We start from the raw sequence: 21,254 nt of genomic DNA on the forward strand, positions 1-21,254 counted from the left end.
CTGAGGGAGGGGTCCTGAGTCCCGCTCAAACGTTCTCGTGCTCTGGGCCATGATGTGGCTGTACTTAGCTGCCAAAACTCATGGCCATGGTGTTTTTCAACGTCACAGCTCTTGCTTTCCTGCCAGCTGGAGTCTTTTCCCATTGTGATTGAGACCAATATACTTACCATAAATGTTTCCTCTTAAAATAAGAATTAAAACAAGAAAAGCAAAAAAGTGTGGGGTTGTGCTGGAGGGCTCCGTGGAGTTGGCTGGCGTCTGGCGTCATGCCGGTCATCTCCTTGGAGCCGTTCCATGGGGAGCCAAGAGCCCGTGGTCTCCTGCGTGGGTTTGGGCAGCCTCCCTGGCGCTGGCCACGCTCCCCAATCAGTCACTGGTGGGGTGGCCAGGTAGGCTGGGCTAGTGGGGGAGGGAGCCAGGGAGCCAGCCCTGCCGTGGGGGCTACTGTTCGGAGATCGCGCCGGGTTCGCTGGGCACGGTGTCGCTCACTCGCGCCAGCGCTGCTCTCATGGCTGGTGACGTAGGGATGCCTGGCCTGCTGGGTGGGCTTTTTCGTTGTGTATAGAGGTTTTGGGTTTTTGGAGGGTGTGTGGCAGGGACACGCAGCGAACAGTGGTCTCTTCAGAACCTGAATTTTCTTTGCAAGCTCCAGAGGGATGTGCTGCCGCCATGGCTTAGTGAGGGAGCAGTGTTAGCAAAGCCATGGCTTCAACTTTTTTCAGCTGATTTGGAAGCATAGGGGATGAGAGAGGAAGACTGTAGCTGAAAAATGGGAGAAAACTATACAAACAAGCCACAGTTTTTTTGTTCTTGCTGTTTTTTCCCATTTGAAAAGGAGTTTACTTGTTACAAGTCTGAGTAATGACTGATTATCTGCAAAGCAGAATTTCTTTTAGGGTCTTGGAAACAAAAGGTTTGGTCTCGTGGGGTCATGTGTTTTGGTTCAGTGATTTGGTTGTGTGGGTTTTTGTTTTCCCTCTTTAAACCTTGACTGAACCACTTCTACTTCTAAAAATATATGTGAATATTTCAATGAGATTTTTCCTTTTTTTGTATTACCAAGTTGCTACAGTGAGTTTTAAGCTGCTTTAGGCTTGCACTTTTGCTCTTGCTTGCCACTCCTGCTTCCAGTGTTGCCTTTCATGTCTGAGGAATGCTGTAGTCTTACTGTCTCGTTTTTGGGCTTACTAGCTTTTATGGGAAAGGCATGAATAATGCTTATTGCTAGGTAAAGAAAGATGCTGTGTGGTTTTCCATAGCAACATGCTCACTGGAGGGGTGGTTTCAGACCTCTCTAAGGAGTCACCTGGAGGATTTGGTAAGTTAATCTATTGGGAGATGTCCTGCTAGGCAGATGTGGTCAGGTTTTTCTGGTGTCCCTGTAGCCTGTCTGAAGTGACCTCAGTCAGGGGAAATAATTAATTGGCAGTGTGCTAGCGTATTTGTTTTAACTTTAGATAGCTGTTACAGTTTCAGAGGCTGGTGCTCCATGATGCAGGGTGTCTGCTGCATTTTTTTCCCTCGATAAGCCATTTGCTCATTGAGGACTATGAAGGAAGGCAGCTTTGACAAGAAGTTGCTAGGCCAGAGTTGCAGCCATTTACATATGACAGTGTTGATTAAGCTGCTGAAGAATAAGTGCCCTGGAACACAGGGATGCTGGTACACTGATGGTCCCTGCCTTGCCCTCCTGTAGTCATTACAAAAGCACAAGGAAAAAAAATGTTTGGAGTCAGAAGCTTTATCTTACAAGACAACGATTGTGCCTGCCTTGCTGCGGAGATACAGCATAGATTGGAAAGTCGGAGTCGTGATTGTCGTGGAGATGGGCACTGTGTGCAGGGATGCTGTGAAGCCTAGAATAATCGGAGGGGGTTGGATTAAAAGATAGTGGGTACATGTTTAGTGTCTTAAATTTCCTAAGCAACATGCAGTCATTTAATCCTCCATGGGGAAATGTCACTGACCATTCCACAGATTGGAAAACTAAGGCACAGAAGCTGATAGATGGGTGACAGAGCCTGACAGTCGGTGCCAGAGCCGTGTTTAAATGAGTGCCTGGTCTTGAAACCCAAGTTGTGTTAACTAGACTTCATTGTGACTGCTGACTGGAGCTAATCAAAACTATGGTGGGCCTGCTGAAAACTATTCGGGGGTCTTTTGTTTTCTTTTCAGGTCTGTAACTGAATATGACCGTAGGACAATACTTTAAAGTTCAGGAATAGTCAAATTGAAACCAAACCTCTGCTCAGAGAATGGTAGGCTGGAAATTTTTGTCACGGGAGCTTGAGATCAGCGCTATGGCCAAGTTTAAACAAACCGCCTTCTCTCCCTCCCCCTCGTGTTTAAATTCATGTTCTGTAACATTATTTCCTAAAAATTCAACATGGATAGTTGAAGCTGAAATGTGCTAAGCCACAGCAGAAAACAGGAAGAATTTCTTGCAGAGGTGGATCAATGGGCATTATATAGGTGCATAATATGAAACTTTAGTTGCCTTTTTTGAAGGGATGATCTTTTGGTCAGAGCTGAAAGCAAAAAAATTAAGGGGTAGATGGATCAGATATCTTACTATGCTAATTAAGCATGCTGTAGCCCTCTTCCCGTTGTCTCCTGTTGGAGAGCTGCACGAACAATGGCATGCTTCCCTAACACCTAATGTTTCAGTTCTCTCCCCCTGCCCCTTAATGCTTTTATGGGGTAAGAAGACATTGAGATCCTTTGTGCACAAGAAGCACTGTAAAAATGGTCGTGGAAACGAACGTTGAGTGCACTGGTCAGTAGGGTGGGCATCTGGAAGGAAGTTTTCTCTCATTTACTCGTACTGCAGTAATGATGAGGAGCCGCTGTTACAGATTCAGTGCTAGAGGCGGAGCACACCCAGAACTAAAAGGTGGTCTCCTTTTCCAAAGACCGTTTATTTTATTGAGAGGATGGGAATAACTTGGGCATCCCCAGTTTGACCTTACTTTTCTGGCTGCTTGATAGCTGAGGGAATGGCCGAACCTTGAAGTCGGTGCAGAAATTTTGTTTTACAGACTATTTTGTCTTTGGTAGCTTTGAAGGTTCCAGCTGGTGTTTCTGGCCAGACTCACCCATCCCTTGGGAGAAAACATTAGGTCATTCAGACTCCATTTGCAAGGACACTGAGCAGGCTAGAAGGCAGAAGTTATTTTAAGCTTCTACTGACCAAAGTGGGATTTTAGACAATAAAATATACTTCTGTTCTGCTGCCCATTACGTTCACTTGTCCAGATTAAAGATTTTATATTATCTGTATACAAGTTACCATGCAGTAGGAGAAAATTGGATATGGGAGTATGTTTGTGCAGTTCTGTATTTTTGGTAGGTATTTTTAAATCCTTGGGAAAACGTGGCTGTGACAACCGTGTGAGGTAATACAGTATATTGACTTGCTTTGGGTTGTGCTGAAGCTTTCTGATGGTGAAAGCAACATGTGGCACGCTCTCCCTCACACACTGAATAGCTGCTGTAGTTTTTTGTGGGTATTAATAGTCACGTCTTTTCACTTTCGAGTCTTTCCTTTCCTGTTTACAGCACCTCCGATTCTGGGAATTTCAGACGACTTTACCAAGACAACCGGACTATAAAAGATGAGCTTAAACAATAAAAAGCAGCCAGGGTCAGTGTTCAGCCTGCTGTACTGGGTGTCTAACCTGTGCTCGGCTCCTTCTTCTGCAGGAGTTAGGGCTTGTCATGTGTCCTCTCAATGCCTCCAGTTCTTTCCTGTCTCTGTTTATCTTGTCTGCTCTCATCGTGAGGTTTCTGGAGCCGGGAGTCTTGCTCTGTGTGCAGTGCCTTAACAGAGTAGGGCCCTGATCTCTGGACCTCCGCGGGTGCTGGCATAACATGAAGAGAAATAACAGTGCTGATGAAAGTGTCCTTAAGTGCCATTTGACACGCATGCAACTCAAATTCCACTTATGCCAAAGGAAAATACCATAGGAAATTTAATCCATAATGCAGGAAAAAGGCAGGGGGTTTTAAAAATATTGCAGTAAAGAGCCACTGGTTTCTGATGTATGGAAATGTTGAGATTGAAAGAATTTGTATGTAGTTTTCTTCACAACTCTTTTAACATTTTTTTAAATTTTAACTTTTTGTTTATTTTGGGGGTTTTGTTTAGGTCACCTGCTGATGCCGTTTCAGGTTTAGCAGGGTATTGTTGATCCAGGAGTAGAAGTTAAGGGTAGAGAAGGGAATGTTTGCAATTAGCTACTTGCATGATAAACATATATATCATAGTGACTGATCTATCTATCATAATACAATTTCCATCACTTTGATATATTTGGGTGATACTGAGGGGAGAAGAAGCTTTCTTTCCCTGAAAAATGAATCTGAAGCGCATGTTAATGTTGTTTTCTGTCCTTCCAGTCTCCTCCCTGACAGAGTTTAAAGTTTGTGGGGCAAAGCAGCTTTAATGCCATCACTGTCATTCCTGTGCATCTTGAAGTGTTGCTTGCAGCTGCCATCCTACAGATAAAAACTTGTTTCCTGAGCCAGCATGACTGCTGTTGGAAAATGTGATGCACTCCCTTTTCCAGGCACTGAGGATTCCTCTTTTCCCTGTGGGTGATGTCCAAGGACCTGTGAGGCGGTGATCGTGGATATGGGGCCCATTCTGCTTACATTTGTGTGGTGCTCTTGGCATGCCTAACAATTTCATGTAAGAGTTATGTCTTGGGAAGAGTGGGGGCAAGTGCTTACTATTAAGAGCGATCTCCAGGAAAAGAGCAAGAAGAGGAAGATCTGTTTTGATTTCATGGAGGAGTTCCCTGGAGTCGTGCCGAGTGCTGGTAATGCAGGGCAGGTGGACTCGCCTGGCTGTTGCCTGGGCTGGGGGCAGCTTGTAGCCCCCCATTTCAGACTTAAAGACATTTCAGGCTAAAGACTGTGGGCAGATTTTTTCCAAGTGGCTGTAATTTTGGAAGTTCAACCTGTGAGATTTCAAACATGCCCTGATGTTTGGGAAGTTCAGAGATTCTGTCCCAATAACAGTGTGAACCTGAAGAGACAATTTCAGGTTTGGAGCATACTAAAAAAAAAAAAAGCAACTCCCAGATCCATGAGCTCAGCTCAGCAGTGCTGGATGGGGAGCTCTCAGGAGAAGGAAGGCCGGCATCGGTGCTGAGGTTTGCTGTTTTGTAGATATGATGTTAAGCAAATAACTTCTCTTCTGCTTGCTGTTTTTTATGGCTTTTCCCTGGTTTAAGAATGGATGTTTACTGAAATCCTGGTTTGCTGGGAGATCTGAATGTTTGCCAAAACATAAACATCAGTGATCTTGGGATTTGGAGCGCTTATTCAAGGAGCCAGAAAGGACGAGGTCTCTGCTGAGGTGGTGACTGTGACTGTGCATAGCGAAGTGTGCAGTAGGCAGGCGCTCTTGTGAGAGCTCTCTGTAGCATGAGCTTGAGGATCCTGCTGAACTTAAGGATATCCCTTGATGCATGACCTGTGTAGTCCAAAAGAGGAAGTTTGCTTCCTGGATGAGGAGGGGAATATTGTTAAACATGTTGCAGCATAAAGGCTGTCTCTTACTAATGAAATTTGAAGGGAAGTTCTTACTGGAAAGAATCTCTTGAGCTTCTTTTAATGAAATGTGAGGAGCAAGTTTAGTGCTTTCTTTAGATAGGGTAGCTAAATGAAAATTTGAGAGCTTGGTGGCAGGACCAGTGTGAACATCTTTTAAGGCCTTAGTGCAAAGAGTCTCCTCTTGTTCCTTCCCATCTTTAGTCACCTTAATGGTGTGTGATTGTACTCTTCTTGCTCCAACTTTGCACAGCACCAAAATCGCAGCAGCACAGCTTGTGCACTGCCAGAATACGGCTTGCTGTACACATTTGTCAACCAAGTGGAGATCCAAGTCTAACCAGCCTGAAACGGAAGAGGTTGTGGCAAATTTTCTTACCTACCCCATAAAACAAATATTTTCTTTTCTGTGATGAAAACTTGGATGATGTTTCTCTCTGTTGACTTTTTCAATTTATGTCTCCATAAGCAGTGGTCTCCTCCTCTTCCCATAGATAAGCCTTTGATCATTGATTTTACTTTGGAGCAAGGTGCCTCCATTGCAGCAGGAGGACAGCTGGCATGAAGGTCTGATCAATACTGACTTTTGTAAAACATTTCTAGTCTCAAAGATTAAATACTGTACTAGACTTTATGATTTGAGGTCGTTTTAACCTCCTTCCTCTGGGCTAAGACAGCTCATCTGCCTCTCATTTTTCAGGCTTTGTTAGATATGTATTTGAAGCCATATGCAGAATAGTAAAAGCTTGTAGCTCTCTTACGGTAGCAGTTAAAGAAGGGAGGGAGCAATGTAAGTGCCATGGGCCGTTTGACAGCTAATACTCCCCCAGCTTCTGATTGGAATTCAAAGTAGGTTTACACCGTTTGCCTTCCATCTTATTTTACTGCATTAGTGATTAACCTCAGCAGGACACTCCCATATTATTATTATTTTCTTTCAGGAAAATTGCCCAAAGAAAATTAAGTTCAAGTTGTATCAGGCAGGTTTGTTTTGTTTTGTGTTTTGGTTTTGGCTTTTTTTTAAGCCTGTAAGGGGAATTCCTTCTTAAACGGGGCACTTGTGGGGAAGGAGGAGAGGCATAAACTTTATTTAAGAGAGAAGTAAATCAGGAAATCTTTCTCCTCCCACAGCCAGTCAACGCTGGGAAATGCGGTGGTGAAAGAGGCTGATATTTGCCCTCCTTTTCCTTTTGCACGTCTTCTGATGACATTAGCCAGATGAGATAAGTAAGGAATATTAATTTTGGTGCTACTTAAATGCGAGGTTAAGATGTAAGCTACCAGCCAGTAAGGGCTCCCTGGCACTTAAAACTCAGGCCTCCTTTCATTTTACTTTTTCAATAAAATAATCTGCCTACCTGACATTCCTCCTCCTCCTTGTCTTTTCTCTCTTTGCTTCTGGGTGTTTGGTTTATCGTTAAAGCAGTGGTTGTGTTTTGCTATGGAGTTGATGGTGTAAATCTGATCACGCTGCAGTCGATAAACTTATTCCCTTTGGAAAGCAACTTGGATCCTTTAGGATTGTAAGTCTCTGCATGAATTAAGGGGATTGTCTGGTTTTGTGTATGTGTGTATACTTCGTGTGTGTTAAGTCTGTCTATTTTTGGTTGTGGGGGGGTTGTTTTTGGCTGGGGTGTTGTGTTGTCTGTGTCATGTGTCATCTACACACACACACACACCCCAATACGTACATGATGATCTAAAGTATTTTTAAGGGGCATTTCACAGATTGAAGTTGGTGTTGGGAGTGTGATGCTGGTGTGTATGCCCTCTTTCTTTTCTGAGTGGTTTTTAGCATTTAAGTAGCAAGCTGTTGTGGATGAGTGTTACTAGTCAAACCTAGAATGCTGCACACAGATGCAGGTGCTTTGTATTGATACATATTTCTATTAAACTGGATTCTGATTTCAGCAGTCAGGTTTCCATGTCCTGAATTGGTTTTGGTGATAGGAAACGCTTACTAGAAAAAATGATTTGCTGTGCATTTCTCTTCCCCCTAAAGGAACGTTGTCGAGAATTGCAGGGGAAGATTAAACACTTAGTCTTGCTCTGCTAATCCGAATTGTTCTGTGAAAGCTTAATTTTAAAGAGTATGCTTCTGAACCAAATTTGCTCTTTTTCACTGGCAGTCAGTTTTGAAAGTGTTATCTATAACATACACACAGGATGGTGAGGGGGAGTCATTTTAACCTCTGCCAAGAGCAAAACACAACAGTTGGGAGAGTCACAATGTAATGATAAATATTTTATTGACATGTTCCAAACATATTGGATGTAAATTTACACACTATCTGAGATATGTTAAGTTTCCTTGTGAATTTTTATGTTCCTGTAAATCCTGGTTCATTAATTGGCTGTGAAGTAACAAACATCTGAGCCAATCCTTTGCTAGCAAGGAAACCTATGTGAGCTGTGATGGGCGATACCCCCCCCCCCCCCCGCGAAGGCAAACCCCGGACACCTCCAAGCAGCCCTGCTGTGTGCTCAAGCTGGCTTTTCTGCATGCCTTGGGGGTTCTGGCACGTGGAGAGGGAGTGCATGAAAACCCTGTTGGCTTGGTTCGTCTCCAAAATGCAGGGGAGATAAAATCCACGTTTGCGTGAATGAATGACGGATGGATGGGTCATAGGTGTAGAAAATGATTTTCTGGCTCCTACAGAGGGTAGTGGGAATCTCCAAAGAAATTAATGTTCATGTTTCCAGATAATGAAATATTTTAAACCAGTATCTTTAGGCACTGCCACCATCTTGTTTCCATAACTGGTGAGCCCTGACGTGGCTCCTGTTTGATAGTTTGTGACAGGAATGGCTCCAGGTTTGGGGCAAGGCTCAGTTCTGCAGTCGCTGTGGGAGAGCAAAACAGCCTGCAGTAGAAGCAGACATCGATCCCTCTGCTCTGTTTCCCCAGGCATATGGGATTCTCATCCCCTGCTTCCCTCCCTAGGACAAGAGCAGAAAACCTGGGGGCAGCAGAGTTAAGAAAAACTCACAAGGGGTGTCTGGGTGGCAAGGTGACCTTGGCTGGGTGGTTGGCTGGTGGAACAGGTCCTGGGAAATCTCACTCTCCCACCGCCAAGCCCTTGATAAAGACTGGAGACAGAATTGTGCCTCTGTGGTTGTAGAACATGAGTGTTAGTCCATAAGGCAAAAGAGTGGAGAATTTTTCATCAAATCTGCAGCTTGTGGGGAATGTTGCACCTAAATGGGATTTTGTAGAGATGGGTTCCTCTGACTTTTATCAGCATCCTCATAATTTGAGGGTTCTCAATTAGATTTGCAATAAAAGTTTTTACTCTCGCAGCATGCTGAAAATGTTTTCTACTACCTACTCTTGGATGCTGGCTTTCTAATTGGTGATTGTTGAAAGGAAAAAATAAATCCAGTTTTGGATATACAGTTTGGCTTCAAAAGGTTATACAGTATTTATTTAACTGCAGTTCTTCTAAAATTCCTTTGCTGGAGTATTTTGAGGCTTTTGTAATTTTTAGTCAATCTAATGAGATTTCTGGGGCTCAGAGGACTTGGCTAACTCTGCCAGTTGGGCTCTGTTAGAGCTAAGTCTTTGATGCCGTGAGGAATCCAGAGACAATAGTGATGTCTGTATTTCAGTTGTTAACTGCAGGGGTTTGCAAGAACAAGTGATTCAGAAGCTGTGGCTTTCCAGCTGAAGGTGGCCTGGTTGTAGCTATTGGTTGTAACATTAGGGTGGTGGTGTGTGTGTGTGTTCATGAGTTGGTTTGTTTCATAGACTTTCCAGGAGTCAAATCTTCCATTCAAATCCAAGGTTAAGAAAACAGCTTTTTAAAAATAAACAGAACAGGCTTATCTGCTTTAGTGATTTTGGAGCCTCAGAATAACTGAGGTGTTGCTGAATTTTTTTAATGAAGAATGCCTCTAGAAATTAAGAGCTTGGGTGTGTGAATAAATTGCTGGCAGCAAGGAGGTACCCTGAACCTCGTGCAGAACATCACCGGTACTGTGGTGTACATGTGCATGCACATCGCTGCTGCTCTTGCAGGGACAGTTTAACTAACGCCGTCTGCAACCACACCTTTTAAATACCAAATCCCCAAACTTCTGGCTCATCACCTCAAGTGAGCACAACATGAAGGATTAAGACTTCAGTAAGGCTTTCAAGAGGGTGCTTACAGACTGAACACCTGTTCTGGTTAAAATTTAGATCCTAATTTGTTAAATGTAAATTTTCTAATGTTTACTGAATTGTCACAGGAGGTAGGCAGGAAATCTGTGTAAACGTGTCTCTTATCCTTCATTTGGTAGCATGTCATGCATTAGACATACCTAGTGATAACTTATTTCGTCATGTTGTATGTAGTTTACTTTGGAGCTTTATGAGCAAATGTTTTGGAGATGCCGGCTCTCCTGCATGGTGCTGGGTGACAGCAGCACTCGTGCTGCCGCTCATGCCACAGAACCCCAGTGGGACGGTCTTGTGTGAGCAGTTAGTGCCCTGCTGCTGTACTGCTTTTGTCCTCTCGGCTAAAGCAACGTTTTAGGTGTGTGAATGTCTATGACAGTGATGGGAGACTAGGCTGTATTACTTTGGAGGCTGTTCTTTTGCCAGTAACACTGACAAAAATGCTGTGGGAGACAGAAATACCGTGCTGTTGTCTCTTACCTGCCGCCTTTTAGTTAATTTTTTCCATTATCTCATATTAGATTGGCTGCTGGATTAGGTGTTGGTGATTAGTCTCCAGCTTTGGGAAGGAGAACCTTCTGGGTAATCACAGAAGAACAAAACAATTAAACTTACCAATAGCCACAGGAAACGTTACTTGAAGGAAATGGGAAACGCAAGGCATCTATTATTATTTTTACCTACAACTGTGATTAGAAATGCTGCGCGTCATACAGTGTCTTTCTCCTCTGTACCCACCTGGGATCTTACAGTGTCCTGTTGATGTGGGTTCGTATGCTAACATCTAGGAATGTAATTCATAACTAGGTCTATAGCTCACTAAAGCAAATGACTTTAAAAAAAAAAAAATCTGTCGAGGAGGAGGAAGGGAAAGATCAAAAGGAGCCAACCTTTTGTCGTCTCCTAACAAGCACAACACTCTTCTCCAATGTTAGTTATGGAAATATCCTTTTTACAGAAAGAAGTGTAGTCCTCCCAGCATTGTGTGTCTAATCTTCACTTGACCTGAACACAGGAAGCCTTTTATGCAGATGGACTTCTTTTTTTCTCCTGCATCTGCTTTTATCTTGCCTTAGCTCACCTGGTTTCAGCCTGTCTAGTGGTATGTGCAAATGTGCCAGTGCAGATGTGATAGGACTTGAAGAGAGTTGTAAGATTAGCTGAGCAATGCTTTTTTTCCTATTTTGCCATTTTAATCTTTGTTAAACCTCTTAGTCAGAGGGTGATTTCCATTTCATCTTGAGTTACGTTGGGCTTCCATGGCTCATTTCAAGCTATAGCTTGCCTCCTTAAACTTCTGATGTAACCCCTATTATTGCATTGCCCCAATGACTGTGAGGAGCAATACCTACTCCTGGGTATATAAATATTTTCTATTCTTTGCCTTCATTTGTCAGATGTTTGGGTTTGGTATGAGCACGAATGGAAAAGTTCATGCTTGTTTCAGGGGGAAGGCAACAAACGTTTATCTGAATGATCAAAGCAGAATTTATGAGGAAATACAGTGGAAACTATTCCTGGCTGTTTGGAAGCTGATATACGGGAGTAAGCCAAGAGGAACAGAAATGAGTGTACTCAGTTCACTTTTTCTTCTTAAGTCAAGACTTCTCCTGGGCCTTTCCTGGGCCTGAACTGCAGTGTGTTTCCACTAAGCAAATGCATTTTCTTTTCACGGGTCTAATTAATTTACTATGCATTTGTGATGTGCAGCAAAGGGTTGTGAAAAGCAGTGGCCCTGCTTTTTGTGAAGTGCTACTTCAGTGGAGTCATGGAAAGTGACATTTTATTCTGAATTATTTTATCATCTAGTATTATTTTACTACTTTTCATTTTCCCCCCTTACCTGACCTGGCTATTTACCACCACTGGCCAGTGTGGGCTCCAAGGTCAGGTGGAAACTTGGCTTTCCTGCGCTCTCTGAGGCAGGTTGTGTCCAGTGCCATGGTTGCTCCACTGCATTCCAGGTTAATGAGCCTAAACTTGTTATTCTCAGGCTTTCATTTTGTGTCTCTTCCAAAGCGTTCGCTCTTCCTTGGGTGAGGATAGCATGCCTAGCTCACTTGACCAAGCTGTCGTCATTACAGCCAGGTTGCTTATCTTGTTAAGTTAACTCTAATGAAGTGTGACAGCCTGACAAGTTCAGGCACCAGCTACTGGAAAGGAGCTGGTTCTTTAGAAATTAGGGGTTCAAGTACGTGTATTATATGGCTTTAGCAGATGTATTTCAGGACTTTAAAATGTTGCAACCAATCTAACGGACCTGACCTGAAGACATACTTGACATGAAGTTGCAGCAAGGCTGCAGATAAGGCAAACCTGTAACTAAACCTGATTCTTTCAGAGAGATGAGTTGTATGCTGTGTTTTCCTCCTCCATTGCATCAGGGAAGTGGTAGGCAGCTGGTAAGGTGATTCTGCCCAGCCTCATAAACACCAGCGAGGTGGTTTGTAATCCTTTCGAGGCCAGAACCTGTTTGGAATGCAAATGGTTTTCATCTGCAAATGGTTACCTGTGCAAGACTTCATTCCTTGGCTTTGGCAGCCCATGGCCTCACCTTCAGAGGACAGTAATGCCACTTGATTTCTTGGTTGAACTTGCTTATTCCTGAGGGGAACTGAGCGTGCATGTAAGGCTCATTTGGTAACAAAACCCGTGAAGTCTTACTGCAGTTTGTTTCATTGTGAATTAGAATCCATTAACTTGAGCCAGCTTTCTTCTGTCTTGTTGATTGCTTGCCTTTGGGGCCAGAGGTGTGAGACCCTCTGCCACCACAGCGTGGGCTTTAACTGGCATTTCACCTGCACTGACCTTTGTGAGTGGGTATGTTCGCTGTATCTGTCTCTTTCTTTTTTCTTACTTTTCCTCCAAGTTCTTAATTTTGTTCAACCTGCTGATACCTTATACCACCCCTACTTGCTGTAGGCAGGAGCATTTAGGGGAATACTTATTCCTTTATTCCTTGCAATGGCAGCTTCAGGCTATGGCTGGACTGGCAAAGCCTGTCACTCTTTAGATGGAAATCAATGTAGTTAATGTTATGCCAGCTAAAGCTGTGCTGGTTTTAGAGGACTGTATGCTGGAAAACGAAACATTTGTGGAGTTCAAAGGCTTCTGTTGCCTTCTTCAAATTCTCTAGCCCCCTTCCTCATGCTGTTACGTTTAGAGATATTTCTGTATAGCTTCCGAGATCTTGCAGAACAACATTCCTGTTGTTGTGGAGCTTGTGTAGGTCATTCCCAGATGGATTTAATACTTACAAGATGCCGAGTATATAAAGAATATTTTGCAGAGTGGGAAAAAACATTTGTGTCTCATATTTAATGCTTTTGTTGTCTTTTACTGACAACTGTAGCAGGTGTGTCAACGGGTAGCATTGCCTTTTGGTGTAGAAGGAGGCTGAGCTGGTGATTAAGGTTTGGTAGAGGCAAGACCTGCCTTGTTTGCGCCGTCTGATTCTCCAGCCCTTTGCAGACCTACCAGTGCGACAAGACTCTCCGCCGCCCTCATCATGATCTCTTGAGTACAGCATCATGCAGCAGTCCATTTTAGCCTGCTGAGCCAAAGGTTAGCTTGCAGCCTTTCCAAATCAACGATCGTACCATCTCGTTCCCTCCCACACTTAGCATTTTGAACAGCAGTGTCCAATTATGGCCAGGAGACGCTGCAAGAGCTTCACAGAAGGGTCATTATTTTGTCACCTAGGTGACAGTTTGTTACCCTGCCAGTTGTCTGGAGTGCAGCAAGCCACTTCACATACAGCTGACATGGTTTAGACACTTTTTAGTGAGCAAAATGGGTAGCTGTGTCCTTAGTCCTTGTCTCTCAGAAAAATCGGTTTCCAACTGTTGCATCTGTGATGAGGCTGCTTTGAATTGGTGAATTTTGCAGCAGTTGTCTGCTTTGTCTTTTTTCTGCTCGAAAAGGTGACATGAAGAGGGTTGTCCTGATTTAGAAGTGCTTTTGGAAGCATGAATCTTCAGAAGGTGCTGGGAGATAGGAAGGTGCTGTTCCTGTTTCTCAGATAGGTAAACTGAGAACGTGGCACTGTGACTTGTGCAAAAGTGCCAGAGGCCATCCAGGGATTGCCTCTTAGATTAAAAACAGGCTTCTGTGTTTATATTAACATATATTTATAATGCCTTCCTGTAAGAGGGTTCTCCAGACTGTCCACTGTGGATTTATACTGCAGGTCATGAATCTGAGCTGGGCGACTCCTCTTTGGAGATGCCCAAGTGTAGGTTCAGTTTTTTAATTCTTCTTTTAAGTTAGATTTTTTTGTGATGCTCCGTAGTAATTAATGCTGAAGTTTCTTCTTTCTGATAGCCAAGTACTAAACAGCCATCCCTTGCTACAGGGGAAAGAAACTACGTCTCTGCTGTGTGCCTCTTGCTCTTCTTCAGGGCTGGATTATGTGTGTACCATTGAAGTCGTGTTGTGCATAACATCATGTTAAGCATTTAACAACTCTGTTGCCACAGGTTGCGTTTTAAAGGAATCCTCTGCTGTCTCCTCACAGGAGGAATGAGATTAATTAAAAACTGTTCCTTCCATTGTAAGCATGGGCTTAGGCAAGGCTGTGAGACTGGGTGAGAATTTCCCTTGTCTGCTGCTCAGGCAGCACCGCTCATGCCAGTGTTTAGAAGGTCTCCTAGAGCTGCAGAGAGCATGAGGATGGGTGCACGTGTGGGGACGGAGCTCACACCAAATGCAACCACTGGAAGAGTAGCCACTGGGAATAAGGAAAGCTGGTAAAACTTGCCAGCTGACTTTTATTAGTGGTCTACCCTCTACCACCTCTTCAGGAGTCTTCTGTTAACAAAGGTACTCTCAGCTTGGGGAGTGCACTGTAATCCTTACAAGTCGTTTAAAGCAGTGTAGGCAGTTAAAGATTAATTTTGCATGCAGTGACCTCTTTATTTTTAACTGCTTTGCCTCCTGCATCTTTAGAAATAACAAACAAATGCTCCGAACATACCAACCCCCTTGGAAGACAATGATTTCATTGTGGCTGTGAACATGACATACATTACATAAATATTGGTGCTTACATGCCTGCTGATTCTTTGTCCTTGGACGCTGAGTCTTCCAGCCCCACTGGCTGTGTTTCCTCAGGGCTTGGGAGGAAACACAATCAACAATTTAAGATGCCGACATTACTGATTGGTCAAGACTACTTTTTTAGCTCGGTCCACTTAGCAAGGTGGGTGTGTTTTTATTAATGTGATTGGACTGGTTTATCTGTAACTTCAGTTTCGCAGAACACAGCTGTTGTTGCACTTCTATGCACTTCTCTTGAGCTTTTAGATGTCTTTGTGTTGGCTATTGCAAGATGTGAAAGAGTTTTACAAACACAGTTCAAGCCTTGTGTCATCTCTGGAAGAAAAATAACAAAGCCTTATCCTTTTGAAGGCAGGGGGAGGTAGAGGAATGATGCACAGAGAAATTGTCCTTGTAGCACACTTGTGAAATGTGTTGCGTTATGCCCCTTCCTCCCACATAGCTTCTGTACATGGACAGCAGTGTACTCCTACAGTGATGTAGTCATGCTGCTCTTTTAGCTCAAGTGGTGGGGTATTATGTTAAGGAGCTGCAAGTCCCAGTTTTCAGATGCTGCTGGTGACTGGTGCTGGAGGTAGTTTTAATTTCCTGAAGACTACATATAACTCCAGTGGAGCGAAGAGTTGTGCTCTGCTTGTTGCTGTAGCTAGGCCGCACTTCCTTGCAGAGAATGAAATCTAAATCTCTACATGATCTAACAGTTGTTTCCTAAAATATGAACAAAATCAAAGAATGAAGAATGTGTGTTGTTCAGAGCAGCTTGAGAAGCTGAAATATTGACTGAAGTAGCTCAGAGAAAAGTAGGGGGTTTTATGGGTTTTTTCTAGACTGTTTAATGTGTTTGTTTAATCTTTGTTAGCAAAGCATTTTAAATTAAGTCAGAGTAATTGTGTATATGTGCTCCTGTAATTTTTAAGGTCACTACCCAGATACAGGCACCAGAGAGGGTAACTTCTGGTGCAGTATCTTGCTCCTTGGATCAAAGACACCTTATAAAACTGAGGTGCATGTGTAAGCGAACTGAAGTGTAACCTGCAGGCAGAAACCTGGGGGTAGGGGGCGAGCCTGTAGACTTGTTTAACCTTTGAATGCCTCTTGGCTCAGTGGCCCTTGGATACTGCTACTTCATGGAAAAAGTTCTAAATATAGTACTCGTTTGTTGTTGAATAATGACTTTACAGGGTGGATGCTAGAGTTTCCAGCTCTTTGCAGGGCATAAGCAGTGTAGGAGCTATATACTGTAAATGAGACCGATACTAAGTATTCAGTTCAGTAATACTGCTGAGCACTGGCACAATTTACTTGTTGATTTATTTGTAAAATATTGTGTTGGAAGTCTGTTTGTCGTAAAAAGCTTCCTAAGATGAAACCTGAGATTTATTTTTGCCCTTAAGAGATGTTGCCTTTTTCACTCCCTTTTTGCCTGGTATGTATCAGCTGTCAGGCATGTGACCTCCCTGTCCATATGTCTACTTGTAGAGCTGAAGACATTTTGAAAGATAAATAGAATGGGCAGGAAATGTTTTGGGCAAAGGGATCAACAAGATCATCTTTCCCCAGAAGAGGGAGAGGCAAAATCATGGGAAAGGTGAAGAAATTCACCTGAGGTCACCCCGCAGGTCTGCAGTGAAGCTGGGGTCTGAAACTGTTTTTTCAGAATCCAGACCTTTAACCAAGATGTCATCCTTTACTGGAAGTTCAAAAACCCTCTTGGTTTTAACCACCTAGTGAGTGAATCTGCTTCTTTTTGTTGCTCTGTTTTCTCAGAGCTTTTACCTCAGAAGACCCTGCCGTCTTGAACAACTTCCTTGTATAATCCTTGCTTCATTGCTGTTTCATTTCACTAACTTTCACATGAAAATCAGATGCTTCCCTGTCTCTTCTTTTTCCTCCTTATACAACTTTTCCCTGTAGCTGTAGCTCATTAAATTGTGCAGCTGTGTGTTATTTAACATCATAAAGCGTTTAGAGATATCATTCATATATAAAATGAATGTGCATTCTAGTTCTGGTCTCGAGGTAGCTAACTTCTGTGTAGAGTTGACAACTTTTATGGCTTTGTAAAAGCTTTTACTTACCTTTTTATTTAGTGGTTTTCTTTATTTTTTTATTTAGTGTTTTCTTAATGATTTGTGTGTAGGTAAATAAATTTATAATGCAGTTATTAAGTAATCTGTTTAATTATGTACATTAATATAGGTATGAAGTTGTATTGAAAATGTCAATTATTTTGCTTTCCACGAGTTCGCAGTAGGCAGCATGCTGAACTGGATTGCTACGGGCTGGCACAATTCCATGTGTGTGCCCTGACCTGTGGTCAGAGGGTTCCTGTTCTGCTGAAAATGATGTAAATAAAACCATGCACCAAACCGTACCCTCCAGGGAGGCAGGTGTGCTAGTGCCAAGGGGCTAACCTCAGAGAAAGAGGAGAAGATGGCAAAGCTTTGTTTTTCAATTATTCGATAATGAGAATCTTGCTGGAGTTTGGCAACAGAGATCTGAAGCAGCCATGCCAGCTCTTATGTATTGCATTGGGTATTCATAACTCATGATTGCAATGTAGCTGGCTCTCGCCTCTGCTTGCTTTTTCTTTTTTCAAGCAGGTTACTTAGCATTTGTGTCTCTAGGTTTTTTTCTTCTGAGGCATGGAGGTCATCTATTTCCTCTCCAAGAACATGGGGAGATTTGATTGGTGTCAATCACTTATGAAGCCAGGGATGATGTGATCAGCTCTGTCTATATCTGATTTTCTACATGTGTAATTATTTATTTTTTTCTTGTGGGTGTGTGTGGGGTTTGTTGTGTGGGCTTTTTTGTTTGGTTGTTTTTAAATTCAAGTACTGGTTTTGGGGCCTGATTGCCATTGTTTCCTGCTGTATTCTGGATCTGTGTCAAGGAGTTTGCTGGTAGCTCTTCAAAGCCGTTTCTGAGAGCAGGAGCGCTCGTCTCACGAGCCTCGAGGGAGTAGCAGGGATAGAGAGGGCTGCAGCGTACCCTGCTCCTGGCAGGGAGGCAGACCCTCCGCAGCCTTCGGTGTGCTCGACCCCTGGGGTGACGGGTGAACTTGGCCGTTTAGCTTGTTTGTAAGTATGTGTGTACAAGCTTGTGCACATTTTCAAGGGTAGTGGAAACTGTCGATGTAGAAGTGTGTCCTGTGGGGCACAAGCAAGCACACTGCTCTGTTCTTCTGTCACCGCTTTTGAGCATGTGCTTGCTTGTGTTTCTGTGAGAGCTGGTTTGCGGATCTTTTGCCCGACTGGAAACGTGTGGTGTGTGGGAGATGGCACTTCTCAACTTTGCTGTGTGCATGTGAAAGCTGTGTGGTTGATTGTATGTCTTACAGAATGAAAGTAGGATGCCTTTAGGAGTGTCCTTATGTCTTGCAGAACATAATACCTTTTCACATACCCCCTTGAATAATCATTAAAAACATTTTCTTTTTTTTTTTTTTAAAAAAATCTTTTTTTTCCTCTTTTAAGTATCCTGGCCAAAGCAAATGGGATAAGGAATTAGAGCAAGCTGAGGCTGGTATAATATACCAAACCATGACTCTAACAGCAATTAATGCAAAGGAACAAATGTTTTACAGTGCCCTGCAGTTATCCTTAGTTCTTAGTGGTAAACTGAAATAAGCCTGGTATCTATGCACTCGCTAGACTAACTGCCTTTTTTACTGCATTATGTGGTTTATTGCTCATTTTTTCTTCCATTTTCTGGCTTCTCTCAGGCTACTCTTCTTCCCCTTTCATAGTGACCCCCAAAGAAGAATATTACGGTTAGTGCAGCTGATTTTTGATACAGTTAAGTTTTGATACTTGCACATGGTCTGTGCAACTCAGTATTTGACCGTATTACTCTGCGGCTGGGATTGGCGGTGGCTAAGAGCCAGTTCTCTTGGGGTGGGGGGGGTGGGGGTGGGGGGGAAGAGGGGGTAAGGTGTGGTGCACGGAGAATTCACTGATTCTGCTGAGTCTTAAGTGCATACCCTGTTTTAAGCTCAGGGTAGTTCTTCTAGCTTTGTTGGAGCTGCTCACATGCTTGACCAGGGCTTCATCTCACTATGTCCCAAGTCTTTCCTCAATGAGGAGGTTGTCCCACTTCATAGACTGTACAAATAAATCTGTTTATAAATCTGTTATCATTCAGAAAGATAAGGTAGCTGTGTAATATTTCTACATACATGTTTAGGTTTGGACTGGCATAATTTTCAGTAAGAAACTGGTTTTCTTTGCACTTGTTAAGAAGTAAAAGCATTAATGCCAGTTTAGTTTCTTTCCCATTGGAAAGGTACTGGTTGTACCCTGTTGCTCTCCCACATTTTGTCTTGGACTTGCAGTGAGTTTGGGGTGGAAGCCATACAAAGAACAGTATGCCGGGGAGCTCGTTTTGTTGTGGCAACCACGAAACAGATAAGAGCATAGCTGTTAGTGCTTCCCTAGTCAAGGTTACCACATCTTGCCCCGAAGCTTTACCGCTTGTTTGTGTGGAAAGAGGGAGATGGGAGAGAGCCAGAGCGTTAGTGGCTTGCTGCATGTGTATTATATTGGTGTATGAAGAACATCTGTGTGAAAACTTGAAGAAATATACTCTTCAGGCAAGAAAAAGAACGTGTAATGTAAGAAAACACTGTTACTTAATACATTTTTTGCTTGGAAGCTATAGCCAACACATGCTGTAATACTTCTCACTCGTGTGACACAGTAGCAGCATGACAATTCAGATTTATTACTTTTGGTTTCTCTTAAAGAAATCCTGAATCTGGAATCAGAAGAATGTTTTTTTCTTTTAAGCTACAGAAGGGAGACTATTTCAAAATGACATAAATCAAAATTATATTAAAGGCCAACAAAAGAGATGAAAACTTTTTTTGGAAGATTGTCTATAATGTTTGGCAGAAGAGACTAATGTGCTGTGGTTTTTGGCTGAATTTATAAATGTGAAATACTCTAGGGTCCATCTCTTTGAAATGAGCTATTTTTAGGTATTTTATCTACCTATATATTCAAACAGCAGCATGAGGGGTGTGTGGTATACAGAATGTATGTATGGTGTATGTGTGTAATTTATGTTAACTGTATATACTACATTATATAAATGCAATTACAATTTTATATAGAATATTCAATTACAAAATTGTATAGTGCAAACACTCCACTGGATATCTTGATCTTGGGCAACAAAGTCTGTATTCTCTGGTTGACCACTGGGCTGGCAGTACATAATTTTCATGGAGATGAATTTGTCTGTGGTACGTGTATCTACAGATGCAGTTTGTAATGAGTACATTCATGTATGTATGTGCTCAGCCTTCTTCCCATGAACTGCACCATCTAATACTTGGGAAGGTGCACCAAGGACCTGTGAGGGGGGCGCGTTTCCGAGGCTTGCTGTGTCTCTCGTAGCAGCCGGATGGAAGTAGTCAGGCCAAGTGGATCAGAACGAGTTGGCTTTGTGTGTGTTTGCTCTTCAGTAAACTTTTTAAAGACATATTTCTTCCCCTTTTAATGCGTTTTTAAATTTAGTTATGTGGTTGTGTTCTGTGTAACCAAGTCACACCACAAAGGACATGGTGTGGGATCATCAGTTAAAGCCGCTGCTTCCTCCTCTGATGCTTTGGCCTTCTGCCTCTGATTTCTAGGATGTCTCTGATGTTTTAAGCAAAGGCAGTCACCCTCTGGACTGCTAGGAAGGTGGTTTCAAGTCAATAGTTTCTACAGCCCTTCCTCCTAGGCTGGGAGCCTGGTATGATCGCTGCCCCGTGATATGTAGGTTACGCCAAATGGATACCATTTGCCCCTTTTTCCTCCCTAGGTGGAGACTGAAGTTTTGCAGGGGGCGAGCATGAGCCCTCATGCCCTGGTCACTTCAGTGATGCTGTCTGGTACAGTTTGCACTCCTAGCTTCAACTGCGGGCTTAGCGCTCAGGTCATCTTACAGAGATCTACACAATTCCATTTAAAAAACCGTATCTTTCCATGTAGCAGCACTGGTGTGTCTGTGTAACAGTTGCTAAATTGTTATTGACACTGCTTAAGGTGTTTACAAAGGGCTTCAAAAATATCAATTATAAAATGACTAGAGCAATGACAAAAGAGTGAAAACAGTTTTCAGTTTGGTTTCCACAATAAATCTTCAGGCTGACCCTCTGGGCATGGCTGTTGGGCTGGGAAGCACCAGCTCCGGAGAGGCCCAAGCCTTCCATCTGCTGCCAGCAGAGGCTGTCGGGTGTCAGCGCTGCGGCGTGAACAGGCGCTGCTGAAGCCAGTGCCTGGGTAAATGAACGGACTCCAACATCGCAGAGACTTATCTTAAAACTTGTGTGGTAGGACGTAGTCAGAGCAGTTAACGCTGGCGAGGCCAGGTGCTGTGGCGAGGAGCTGGCGGAACGAGGGCTGTGGTTGAGCCGCAGCCAGACCAAAAGGGACCCCCCACCCCCTTTTCAGGGCTGTCTGTGTGGCATCTTCCATGATGCTCTGAGTTT

The 21,254-nt window shown here is 43.2% G+C and overlaps 1 protein-coding gene across 17 annotated transcripts in view; it reads left to right on the top strand.

Annotated features, from left to right (window-relative positions):
- MSI2 (musashi RNA binding protein 2) overlaps nucleotides 1-21,254 on the top strand; it is a 255,886-nt gene that overhangs the window by 32,977 nt on the left and 201,655 nt on the right. Inside the window, exon 1 of one of the 17 annotated variants that reach the window (XM_037412003.1) lies at nucleotides 17,770-17,856. The exons of the other annotated variants lie outside the window; for them this stretch is intronic. The gene's annotated coding sequence lies outside the window, so the exon portion shown is untranslated. Of the gene's footprint in view, nucleotides 1-17,769; nucleotides 17,857-21,254 lie in introns of those variants that run through there. 17 annotated transcript variants of the gene reach the window in all.

The sequence above is a fragment of the Falco rusticolus genome, chromosome 1 (assembly GCF_015220075.1).
Source record: "Falco rusticolus isolate bFalRus1 chromosome 1, bFalRus1.pri, whole genome shotgun sequence".
NCBI lineage: Eukaryota > Metazoa > Chordata > Aves > Falconiformes > Falconidae > Falco > Falco rusticolus.